Source organism: Hordeum vulgare, chromosome 7H (genome assembly GCF_904849725.1).
Source record: "Hordeum vulgare subsp. vulgare chromosome 7H, MorexV3_pseudomolecules_assembly, whole genome shotgun sequence".
Classification (NCBI taxonomy): domain Eukaryota; kingdom Viridiplantae; phylum Streptophyta; class Magnoliopsida; order Poales; family Poaceae; genus Hordeum; species Hordeum vulgare.
In genome coordinates, this window is record NC_058524.1 from 96,841,025 (window position 1) to 96,853,391 (window position 12,367).

A 12,367-nucleotide genomic window follows, 5' to 3' on the forward strand; every position below is an offset into this window, starting at 1 on the left:
TGTCGGAATCCGGGCCCATCATTGCTTTCTCCATAACTCGTAGGTTCACTGTTGCTCAACAACATGACCTCCAAGACAGGGTTACCGTACCACTCTGCAGTAGTACGCAACCTTGTCAACCTTCGAGGTTTGTAGTAACTTGATCTGATGCTCGATGATCACCATCATCAGCTTTCACTTCAATTGGTGTAGGCGCCACAGGAATAACTTCATGCGCCCTGCTACACACTGGTTGAAGTGATGGTTCAATAACCTCATTAAGTTCTACCACCCTCCCACTCAATTCTTTCGAGAGAAACCTTTCCTCGAGAAAGGATCCGTTTCTAGAAACAAACACTTTGCTTTCGGATTTGAGATAGGAGATGTACCCAACTGTTTTGGATATCCTATGAAGATGCATTTATCTGCTTTGGGTTCGAGCTTATCAGACTGAAACTTTTTCACATAAGTGTCGAAGCCCCAAACTTTCAAGAAACGACAGTTTAGATTTCTCTAAACCTCAGTCTATACTGCGTCATCTCAAAGGAAATACGCGGTGCCCTATTTAAAGTGAATGTGGTTGGCTCTAATGCATAACCCATAAACGATAGTGGTAATTCGATCATAGCATGCACCATACCAAATAGTGCGTGGCTATGACGTTCAGACACATCATCACACTATGATGTTCCAGGTGGCATGAACTGCGAAACAATTTCCACATTGTCTTAGCTGCGTACCAAAACTCGTAACTCAGATATTCGTTTCTATGATCATATCGTAGACAGTTTATCCTCTTGTTACGACAAACTTTACTCCGAAACAGAATTGAACTTTTCAATATTTCAGACTTGTGATTCATTAAGTAAATACTCTTGTATCTACTCAAATCATCATTGAAGTAAGAACATAATGACATCCACTGCGTGCCTCAGCACCCATTGGACTGCATACATCAAAATGTATCACTTCGAACAAGTTACTATCTTGTTTCATCTCAATGAAAACAAGGCCTTGCTCATGTGGTGTGATTTGCATGTCACTAGTGATTCAAAATCAAGTGAGTATAAAGATCCATCAGCATGGAACCTCTTCATGCAATTTATACCAACGTGACTCAAGCGGCAGTGCCACAAGTAAGTGGTACTATCATCATTACCTCGTATCTTTTGGCACCAATATCATGAACGTGTGTAACACTACAATCGAGATTCAATAAACCATTGAAGGTGATTATTCAAGCAAATAGAGTAACCATTATTCTCTTTAAATGAATAATCGTATTGCAATAAACACGATCCAATCATGTTCATGCTTAACGCAAGCACCAAATAACAATTATTTAGGTTTAACACCAATCCTGATGGTAGAGGGAGCGTGAGACGTTTGATCATATCAACCTTGGAAACACTTCCAACACGTATAGTCACCTCGCCTTTAGCTAGTCTCCGTTTATGCCGTAGCTTTCATTTCATGTTACTAATCACTTAGCAACCGAACCGGTATCCAATACCCTCGTGCTACTAGGAGTACTAGTAAAGTACACATCAACATCATGTATATCAAATATACTTCTTTCGACTTTTGCCAGCCTTCTTATCTACCAAGTATCTAGAGTTGCACCACCTCAGTGACTGTTCCCCTCATAACAGAAGCACTTAGTCTCGGGTTTGGGTTTAATCTTGGGTCTCTTCATTAGTGCATCAATTGTTTTGCCATTTCACGAAGTATCCCTTCTAGCCCTTGCCTTTCTTGAAACTTAGTGGTTTTACTAACCATCAATTATTGATGCTCCTCCTTGATTTCTACTTTCGCAGTGTCAAACATCGCGAATTGCTCAAGGATCATTGTATCTATCCTTGATATGTTATAGTTCATCACGAAGCTCTCACAGCTTGGTGGCAGTGACTTTGGAGAACCATCACTATCTCATCTGGAAGATTAACTCCCACTTGATTCAAGCGATTGTCGTACTCAGACAATCTAAGCACATGCTCAACGATTGAGCTTTTCTCCTTTACTTTGTGGACAAAGAATCTTGTCGGAGGTCTCGTACCTCTTAACAAGGGCACAAGCATGAAATCACAATTTCATCTCTTTAGAACATCACTTATGTTCCGTGACGTTTCAAAACGTCTTCGGCGCCTTTGTTCTAAGCCATTAAGTATTTTGCACTGAACTATCGTGTAGTCATCAGAAACGTGTATGTTGGATGTTCACAGCATCCACAGATGACGCTCGAGGTGCAGCACACCGAGTGGTGCATTAAGGACTTAAGCCTTCTGCGCAGCAACGAGGACAATCCTCCGCAAAGTTTGCTACTATCAACTTTCAACTAAAGTTTCTCTAGGAACATATAAAAACAGTAGAGCTATAGTGCAAGATACATCGTAATTCGCAAAGACCATTAGACTATGTTCATGACAATTAGTTCAATTAATCATATTACTTAAGAACTCCCACTCAAAAAGTACATCTCTCTAGTCATTTGAGTGGTACATGATCCAAATCCACTATCTCAAGTCCGATCATCACGTGAGTCGAGAATAGTTTCAGTGGTAAGCATCTCTATGCTAATCATATCTACTATACGATTCATGCTCGACCTTTCGGTCTCATGTGTTCCAAGGCCATGTCTGCACATGCTAGGCTCGTCAAGCTTAACCCGAGTGTTCCGCGTGTGCACCTATTTTGCACCCGTTGTATGTGAACGTTGAGTCTATCACACCCGATCATCACGTGGTCTCGAAACGAAGAACTGTCGCAACGGTGCACAGTCGGGGAGAACACAATTTCGTCTTGAAATTTTAGTGAGAGATCACCTCATAATGCTAACGTCATTCTAAGCAAGATAAGGTGCATAAAGGATTAACATCACATGCAATTCATAAGTGACATGATATGGCCATCATCATGTGCTTCTTTATCTCCATCACCAAAGCACCGACACGATCTTCTTGTCACCGGCATCACACCATGATCTCCATCAACGTGTCGCCATCGGGGTTGTCGTGCTACTCATGCTATTACTAATAAAGCTACGTCCTAGAAATATAGTAAACGCATCTGCAAGCACAAATGTTAGTTTAAAGACAACCCTATGGCTCCTGTCGGTTGCCGTACCATCGACGTGCAAGTCGATATTAACTATTACAACATGATCATCTCATACATCCAATATATCACATCACATCGTTGGCCATATCACATCACAAGCATACCCTGCAAAAACAAGTTAGACGTCCTCTAATTTTGTTGTTGCATGTTTTACGTGGTGACCATGGGTATCTAGTAGGATCGCATCTTACTTACGCAAACACCACAACGGAGATATATGAATTGCTATTTAACCTTATACAAGGACCTCCTCGGTCAAATCCGATTCAACTAAAGTTGGAGAAACCGACACTTGCCAGTCATCTTTGAGCAAGGGGGTTACTCATAGCGATGAAACCAGTCTCTCGTAAGCGTACGAGTACAGTCGGTCCAAGCCGCTTCAATCCAACAATACCGCGGAATCAAGAAAAGACTAAGGAGGGCAGCAAAATGCACATCACCGCCCACAAAAACTTTTGTGTTCTACTCGAGAAGACATCTACGCATGAACCTAGCTCATGATGCCACTGTTGGGGAACGTCGCGTGCGAAACAAAAAATTTCCTACGCGCACGAAGACCTATCATGGTGATGTCCATCTACGAGAGGGGATTTCCGATCTACGTACCCTTGTAGATCGCACAGCAGAAGCATTAGTGAATGCGGTTGATGTAGTGGAACGTCCTCACGTCCCTCGATCCGCCCCCCGAACCGTCCCCCGAACCATCCCACGATCCGCTCCGATCTAGTGCCGAACGGACGACACCTCCGCGTTCAGCACACGTACAGCTCGACGATGATCTTGGCCTTCTTGATCCAGCAAGAGAGACGGAGAGGTAGATGAGTTCTCCGGCAGCGTGACGGCGCTCCGGAGGTTGGTGGTGATCTAATCTCAGCAGGGCTCCGCCCGAGCTCCGCGGAAACGCGATCTAGAGGTAAAACCGTGGAGGTATGTGGTCGGGCTGCCATGGCAAAAGTTGTCTCAAATCAGCCCTAATTGCTCCATATATATAGGAGGAGGGAGGGGAGGCTTGCCTTGAGGCTCAAGGAGCCCCAAGGGCTGCGCCACCAAGGGGAGAAGGAGTCCTCCTCCAATCCTAGTCACTAGGATTGGAAGGTGCAGTCCTTCTCTCTTTTCCCACCTTTCCCTTTTTTTTCCTTCTCTTCTTTTGGTTTTTCTTTCTCTTGCGCAAGACAGCCTTGGGCTGACCCCACCTACTTGGTGCGCCACCCCCAAGGTCCTTGGGCCCTCCCGGGTGGGTGGTCCCCCCTCCCGGTGAAGATCCGGAACCCATTCGTCATTCCCGGTACATTACCGGTAATGCCCGAAAACCTTCCGATAACCAACCGAAGTCATCCTATATATCAATCTTCGTTTCCGTACCATTCTGGAAACCCTCGTGACGTCCGTGATCTCATTCGGGACTCCGAACAACATTCGATAACCAACCATATAACTCAAATACGCATAAAACAACGTAGAACCTTAAGTGTGCAGACCCTGCGGGTTCGAGAACTATGTAGACATGACCCGAGTGACTCCTCGGTCAATATCCAATAGCGGGACCTGGATGCCCATATTGGATCCTACATATTCTACGAAGATCTTATCGTTTGAACCTCAGTGCCAAGGATTCATATAATCCCGTATGTCATTCCCTTTGTCCTTCGGTATGTTACTTGCCCGAGATTCGATCGTCAGTATCCGCATACCTATTTCAATCTCATTTACCGGCAAGTCTCTTTACTCGTTCCGTAATACAAGATCCCGCAACTTACACTAAGTCACATTGCTTGCAAGGCTTGTGTGTGATGTTGTATTACCGAGTGGGCCCCGATATACCTCTCCGTCACACGGAGTGACAAATCCCAGTCTCGATCCATACTAACTCAACGAACACCTTCGGAGATACCTGTAGAGCATCTTTATAGTCACCCAGTTACGTTGCGACGTTTGATACACACAAAGCATTCCTCCGGTGTCAGTGAGTTATATGATCTCATGGTCATAGGAACAAATACTTGGCACGCAAAAAACAGTAGCAACAAAATGACATGATCAACATGCTACGTCTTATTAGTTTGGGTCTAGTCCATCACATGATTCTCCTAATGATGTGATCCCGTTATCAAGTGACAACACTTGCCTCTGGTCAGTAAACCTTGACCATATTTGATCAACGAGCTAGTCAACTAGAGGCTTACTTGGGACAGTGTTTTGTCTATGTATCCACACATGCACTGTGTTTCCAATCAATATAATTATAGCATGGATAATAAACGATTATCATGAACAAAGAATTATAATAATAACTAATTTATTATTGCCTCTAGGGCATATTTCCAACAGTTGATGATGATGATCACGAAACTTCGGATCAAGTTCCTATCAGACCTAGCAGGTCGACAAGATGACGTACTGCTCCTGAGTGGTACGGTAATCCTGTCTTATCAATTATGTTGTTAGACAACAATGAACCTGGGAATTATGAAGAAGCAATGGTGTGCCCGGATTCCAACAAATGGCTGGAGGCCATGAAGTCCGAGATAGGATCCATGTACGAGAACAAAGTGTGGACTTTGGAAGTACTACCTGAAGGCCATAAGGCTATTCAGAACAAATGGATCTTTAAGAAGAAGAAGGACGCAAACGGTAATGTGACCGTTTATAAAGCTCGACTTGTGGCAAAGGGGTTTTCACAAGCTCAAGGAGTTGACTACGATGAGACATTCTCACCGGTAGCGATGCTTAAGTCCGTCCGAATCATGTTAGCAATAGCTGCATTTTTCAATTATGAAATCTGGCAGATGGATGTCAAAACGGCATTCCTCAACAGTTTCTTAAGGAAGATTTGTATATGATGCAACCCGAAGGTTTTGTCGATCCAAAGAATGCTAACAAAGTGTGCAAGCTCCAACGATCCATTTATGGACTGGTGCAAGCATCTCGGAGTTGGAATAAGCGCTTTGATGAGGTGATCAAAGAATTTGGGTTATACAAGTGGTTGGAGAATCTTGTATTTACAAGAAAGTGAGTGGGAGCTCTGTGGCGTTTCTAATATTATATGTGGATGACATATTGCTGATTGGAAACAACGTGGAGTTTTTGGAGAGAATAAAGGTTATTTGAATAAAAGTTTCTCTATGAAGGACCTAGGAGAAGCTTCTTACTAGGCATTAAGATCTATAGGGATAGATCGAGACACCTGATAGGACTTTCACAAAGCACATGCCTTGATAAAGTTTTGAAGAAGTTCAAAATGGATCAGTCCAAGAAAGGGTTCTTGCCAGTATTACAAGGTATAAAATTGAGTAAGACTCAGTGCCCAACAACTTCGGAAGATAGAGAACAAATGAGTTCCGTCCCCTACGCTTCAGCCGTAGGTTCTATCATGTATGCAATGCTGTGCCGTAGACCAGACGTCAGCTTGGCCATAAGTATGGCAGGCATGTTTCAGAGTAACCCAGGAGTGGATCACTGGACGGCGGTCAAGAATATTCTGAAGTACCTGAAAAGGACTAAGGAAATGTTTCTCGTTTATGGAGGTGACAAAGAGCTCATCGTAAAAGGTTACGTCGACGCAAGCTTTGACACTCATCCGGATGACTCTAAGTCGCAAACCAGATACGTATTTATTCTTAATGGGGGTGCGGTAAGGTGGTGCAGTTCCAAGCAAAGCGTCGTAGCAGATTCTACATGTGAAGCGGAGTACATGGCTGCCTCGGAGGTAGCAAAGGAGGGTGTCTGGATGAAGCAGTTCATCACAGATCTTGGAGTTGTGCCGAGCGCACTAAATCCAGTAACTCTGTCATGTGACAACACTGGTGCCATTACCTTAGCAAATGAACCAAGGTTTTACAAGAAGACCAGACACATTAAACGATGTTTCAACCTCATTCGCGACTACGTCGAGGGAGAGGACGTGAATATTTGCAAAGTGCACACAGATCTGAATGTAGCAGATTCGCTGACTAAACCTCTTCCACGGGCAAAACATGATCAACACCAGTACTGTATGGGTGTTCGATTTATTACAATGTAAATCGCATGGCGATGTGAGGACTAGATTATTGACTCTAGTGCAAGTGGGACACTGTTGGAAATATGCCCTAGAGGCAATGATAAATAGTTATGATTATATTTCCTGTTTAAAGATAATCGTTTATTATCCATGCTATAATTCTATTGAATGAAAACATAGATACATGTGTGGATACATAGACAAAACAATGTCCCTAGCAAGCCTTTAGTTGGCTAGCCAGTTGATCAATGATAATCAAGGTTTTCTGACTATGTGCAAAGTGTTGTTGCTTGATAACTGGATCACACTGTTAGGAGAATTATGTGATGGACTAGACCCAAACTATGAACGTAGCATATTCATCATGTCGTTTTATTGCTATTGTTTCTGTGTGTCAAGTATTTATTCCTATGACCATGAGATCATATAATTCACTAGCACCGAAGGAATACCATGTGTGCATCAAACGTCACAACGTAACAGGTGACTATAAAGGTGTTCTACAGGTATCTCCGAAGGTGTCCGTTGAGTTAGTATGGATCCAGACTGGGATTTGTCACTCCGTGTGACGGAGAGGTATCTCGGGGCCCACTCGGTAATAAAACATTACACACAAGCCTTGCAAGCAATGTGACTAAGTGTAAGTCACGGGATCTTGTATTACGGAACGAGTAGAGAGACTTGCCGGTAATGAGATTGAAATAGGTATGCGCATACCGACGATCAAATCTTGGGCAAGTAACATACCGAAGGACAAAGGGAATGACATATGGGATTATATGAATCCTTGACACTGAGGTTCAACTGATAAGATCTTCGGAGAATATGTAGGATCTAATATGGGCATCCAGGTCCCATTATTGGATATTGTCCGAGGAGTGCCTCGGAGCATGTCTACATAGTTCTCGAACCCGCAGGGTCTGCACACTTAAGGTTCGGCGATGTTTTAGTATAGTTGAGTTATATGTGTGGTTACCGAATGTTGTTCGGAGTCCCGGATGAGATCACGGACGTCACGAGGGTTTCCGTGGAGCTCGGGCGGAGCCCTGCAGGAGTAGATCATCACCATCACCGGAGCACTGTCACGCTGCCGGAGAACTCATCTACTCCTCCGTCTTGCTTGCTGGATCAAGAAGGCCGAGATCATCGCCGAGCTGTACGTGTGCTGAACGCGGAGGTGCCGTTAGTTCGGCGCTAGATCGGAACGGATCGTGGGACGGATCGCGGGACGGTTCGTGGGACGGTTCGTGGGGCGGATCGAGGGACGTGAGGACGTTCCACTACATCAACCGCGTTTCCTAACGCTTCCTGTTGTGCGATCTACAAGGGTACGTAGATCTAAATCTCCTCTCGTAGATGGACATCACCATGATAGGTCTTTGTGTGCGGAGGAAATTTTTTGTTTCCCATGCAACGTTCCCCAACAATGCATATATATGAACAAAACTCAACACAACTGTGAATATTATTTACGTACTTGAAATTGTTTCTCACAGAAGACCCACTCAGAGGTAGAGTGTCGAATGAACTCGCATACATAGTATGCACATAAAACAGTGCCTTCTTTCTAGTACATACACTTTACGAGAATGTAGTTCAATCAAGCTGATAAGCAAACATGGTATTGATATATTGATGAAAATTTGAATCAATTAGGGGTGCACGAAACTAGCTAGTACTACTTACTTTGGGGTGCGTAAATCACAAATCTTTGTTTAGACCGAGAACCTTATTGGCGAACTTCGTCCAAACCGTGCCACGCAAAGAAAATGATTACTTGATATCATGAAATTAATGAAAGTTGCATGCCGATATGGTCTCGGTATATTGACTGAACTTACTTCTTGAGCATTGCATTTATGTTCTCATAATCCTCTTCGGCTTTACGTCTCGACTCTATGACATTTACTAATGCCCTGCCAACGTCAATGGATAGCAGAATAAAGTGGTCTCTGCGCACGTATATATAACTCATCAATTACATTACTTAATTAACCTCGAGTAAGCGAAACCGAGTTACAGACAAGACAACAACACTCACTTGAAGTTGTAAGGAAAGATTATTTCCCTTTTTTTTGATGTATAAGAAACGAGTTTAACAAGTTCTCCTCGGTCTCTTTGATTGAGTTTCGTATCATCAATTCATTTACGACATATGGGCTAATGAACCCAACGTCGACGATTCTTGCTTTTTTTAATTCCACGATCTTCAATCTACATAATATATATAGTGAGGATAATTATATATACATGCAATGAACGAGCTGACCTAGAGACTTAACTATAGAAGTAATACTTACAGACAGTAGGAAGTCATGAATTGTTTGTCAAGGGCAAGTTGATGGTATAACTGAAATAACTCCTCAAATTGAATAATAATCACGGGAAGTCCAATGAATTCATGCTCTGGTTTCACTACCACATACATAGAGTTTTTCCTAGACTCCCTGCAGGTTTTCATGTACCACTCATGCAATCTGTGCATCATCGTTGTTAGAGCAGGATGACCAGGTTTGATGAGAGGCTTCTCGTGCATGTATTTATATAGTTATTTTGTTACATCATCCCGCAAGTAATCATCGGGATTGGTATCGGGCACCATCTCCGGATGATTAGCGACGACGATATCGAGCTCGGGAGTTCTTTTCCCACTTGTTCGTTCTGCTAACCTTGCATCACTAGAAGTAGTTCCCGACCGCACCGCTTGTGCATGTCTTTTTAAGAATGTGGTCATAGTTGGAATCCAGCGGAGGCGCTTGTGGACGCTGCAGTTGATTAATAGTGCGCTCCACTTTCACCAGATCTAGTTTCTCCTTCGGAGGTGGAGTTTTCTTTGCAAAGTGGGCCCTCAATTCGGCACGACATATCTCCTCGTTTTCCTCCTTGGTCCTCTCATATGGTAACTTTTCCACAGGCTTGAGAGATGGACCGTATTTCCCGCCTCTGCTTGTACTGCTAGCCGCCAGAGAGAAGGCGACGTATCTTTTCTGATTGAGAGAAGGAGGTGGACTGCTCTGACATGCCGGACGAGGCAAAGCGGGAGCATTTGTCTTCCGACGTTGCTGACGAGGCGAAGGAGGAGGCGGACTGCTCTGACCCGCCGGAGTAGGCGAAGGAGGAGGCAAAGTTCCCTCACACGTCGCAGGAGCTGGAGAAGCAGGTAGAGTGCCCTGATCACTCGCCGGAGGAGGAGGAGGAGGAGGAGGAGGGGGAGGAGGCGGAGTGCCCTGATCACTCGTCGGAGGATGAGGAGGGGAGGAGGTGGAGTGCCCTGAATCGCTTGATGAACTCCTTCTGCCATAGACATGTACTCCCCACAGCACGAACCAGTTGAATCTCCCCTTCACCAGTAGGGTGGTCAAGCTCGAGCCGCTCAAATTCTTCCATTACTTGATCCACCATCACAACAGCATAGCCATGTGGAATTGGAAGGCAGTGAAAAGTTCCGTTGGGTTGAGGAGGTTCAACAGAGCCGACATTCGCCTTGAAAGTGAGGTTCTGACATTTTATCATAAGCTCGCAATGCTGAGCCTCCGTGATAGTATCCACAGGGTAGCTAGGATCCATGAACTCATGCTGAACGGGCTCCGTGGAAGCCACGCTGCTTCTCCGTTGAGATGGTGGGGTACCTTCTAGGGTAGCTTCGTGCCGCTCAGATGGTTGGTTGGCAACTTGCTCGCTCTGAAGTTCCTTTAGCTTTTGCAGTCTTGCCTTGATCTGTTGCATGTCGCTCAGCTCCGCTTTCCTCTTTCTCTCCCGGCTTCTATAACCGCTTGCGTTAGAAAACCCAAACTTCCACAGAATGGAGCCTGGTGTGCCTCAAATTCGTTCAGGCTGCTCAGCATTCCCTAGGGCCTTAGTTAGCTCGTCATTCTCTCTATCTGGAATGAACGCCCCTTCCTGCGCTGCGGCGATACACTTCTGAAGCTTGATCATGGGTATTGCAAGTTGCTCGTCCATCCAACGACACTTCCCTGTTTCAGGGTCCAAAGTTCCCCCAACCCCGAAGAACCAAGTCCTTGAATGGTCTGGCCAGTTCAATGTTTGTGGTTGGAGCCCTTTAGCAATCAGGTCATTCTCAGCTTTGTCCCAGAACGGTCGGGCTTTGAGGTAGCCACCTGACCCCGTGTGATGGTGATACTGCTTCTTTGCGACATTGTTCTTGTTTGTCTCTGACATTTTCTTACTCTTCTCCGATGACTTATAGGCCACAAATGCGGGCCAGTGATATCTTATCTTCTCAAATCGACCGACGAATTCTGGAGTCTTCCCTTTGTCGACAAAAATTGATTTCTAATCATTCTTCCACTTCCCGCATAGATGTGACATCTTCTTAAGAGCACACGCCTTGACAAGTGGCTCTATAACTGGCTTATTCGGATCTTCCTCTGGCGGTAGGGTAAAATTTTCCTTCAGCGCGGTCCAAAGATCATCTTTCTACCTTAGGCTTTTTCCATTGCTTGACGCTGATCGGGATGTTGTCCCGAACAATAGCTCCGCACTGAGGAGAAAATGCGTGCTTGGTCAGCTTGGCTTCAATCAGTAGGCCATCGGCCGTGAGTACTGTGATTGTCAACTTTTCATCCATGGGCAACCTTCTCTTCGGGCCTCGTCTCTTTATCGAAGTTTGGCTCGATCCGGAGGGCTATAAAAGAAGAAAGAAGTGTTAATATATACCTTCGTGCTTAATTAATATATATACCTCGCCGGACTTTGCAACATCTCCGTCCTCCCTTCGGTCACCAGAGCCGTCATCATGGTCTTCTTCTTCCTCCGGCCTTCGGTCAGGGAGCCATCATGATCATGTCCTTCCTCCTCCATTGTTCGATCATCGGAGCCGTCATCCTCTCCTTCCAGACCATCGGTGTCGTTGAGATACGACAAATAATCACCGAGTATTATCTCCCCAACAAGTGTTTTCTTTGATCCATATAGTTTCTTCAAATATTTTAGCTCCTTGTATGAATAACCGAATTACACAAACTTTTATGTTTTAAACATGCACAAACTTTTATATATTTCATTTCCAAATGTTGAATAGTTCATAGATGTACGTTATGATATATAATGAAATAAATATCAAGATGCAAAAAGGTTTTCTTTTAGTTAGAACCAATAATCAACTTAATACATCTCGAATTTAATCTCGAATACATCTCTAGTATAATCTATATATGAACAAAATTTGTATGAACAACAATATGCAGGGGCGGCGGCGGCGACAAGCAGAGCGCGCAGAGGAGGAGCTCATCTGGGCCGACGGGCTCGGGG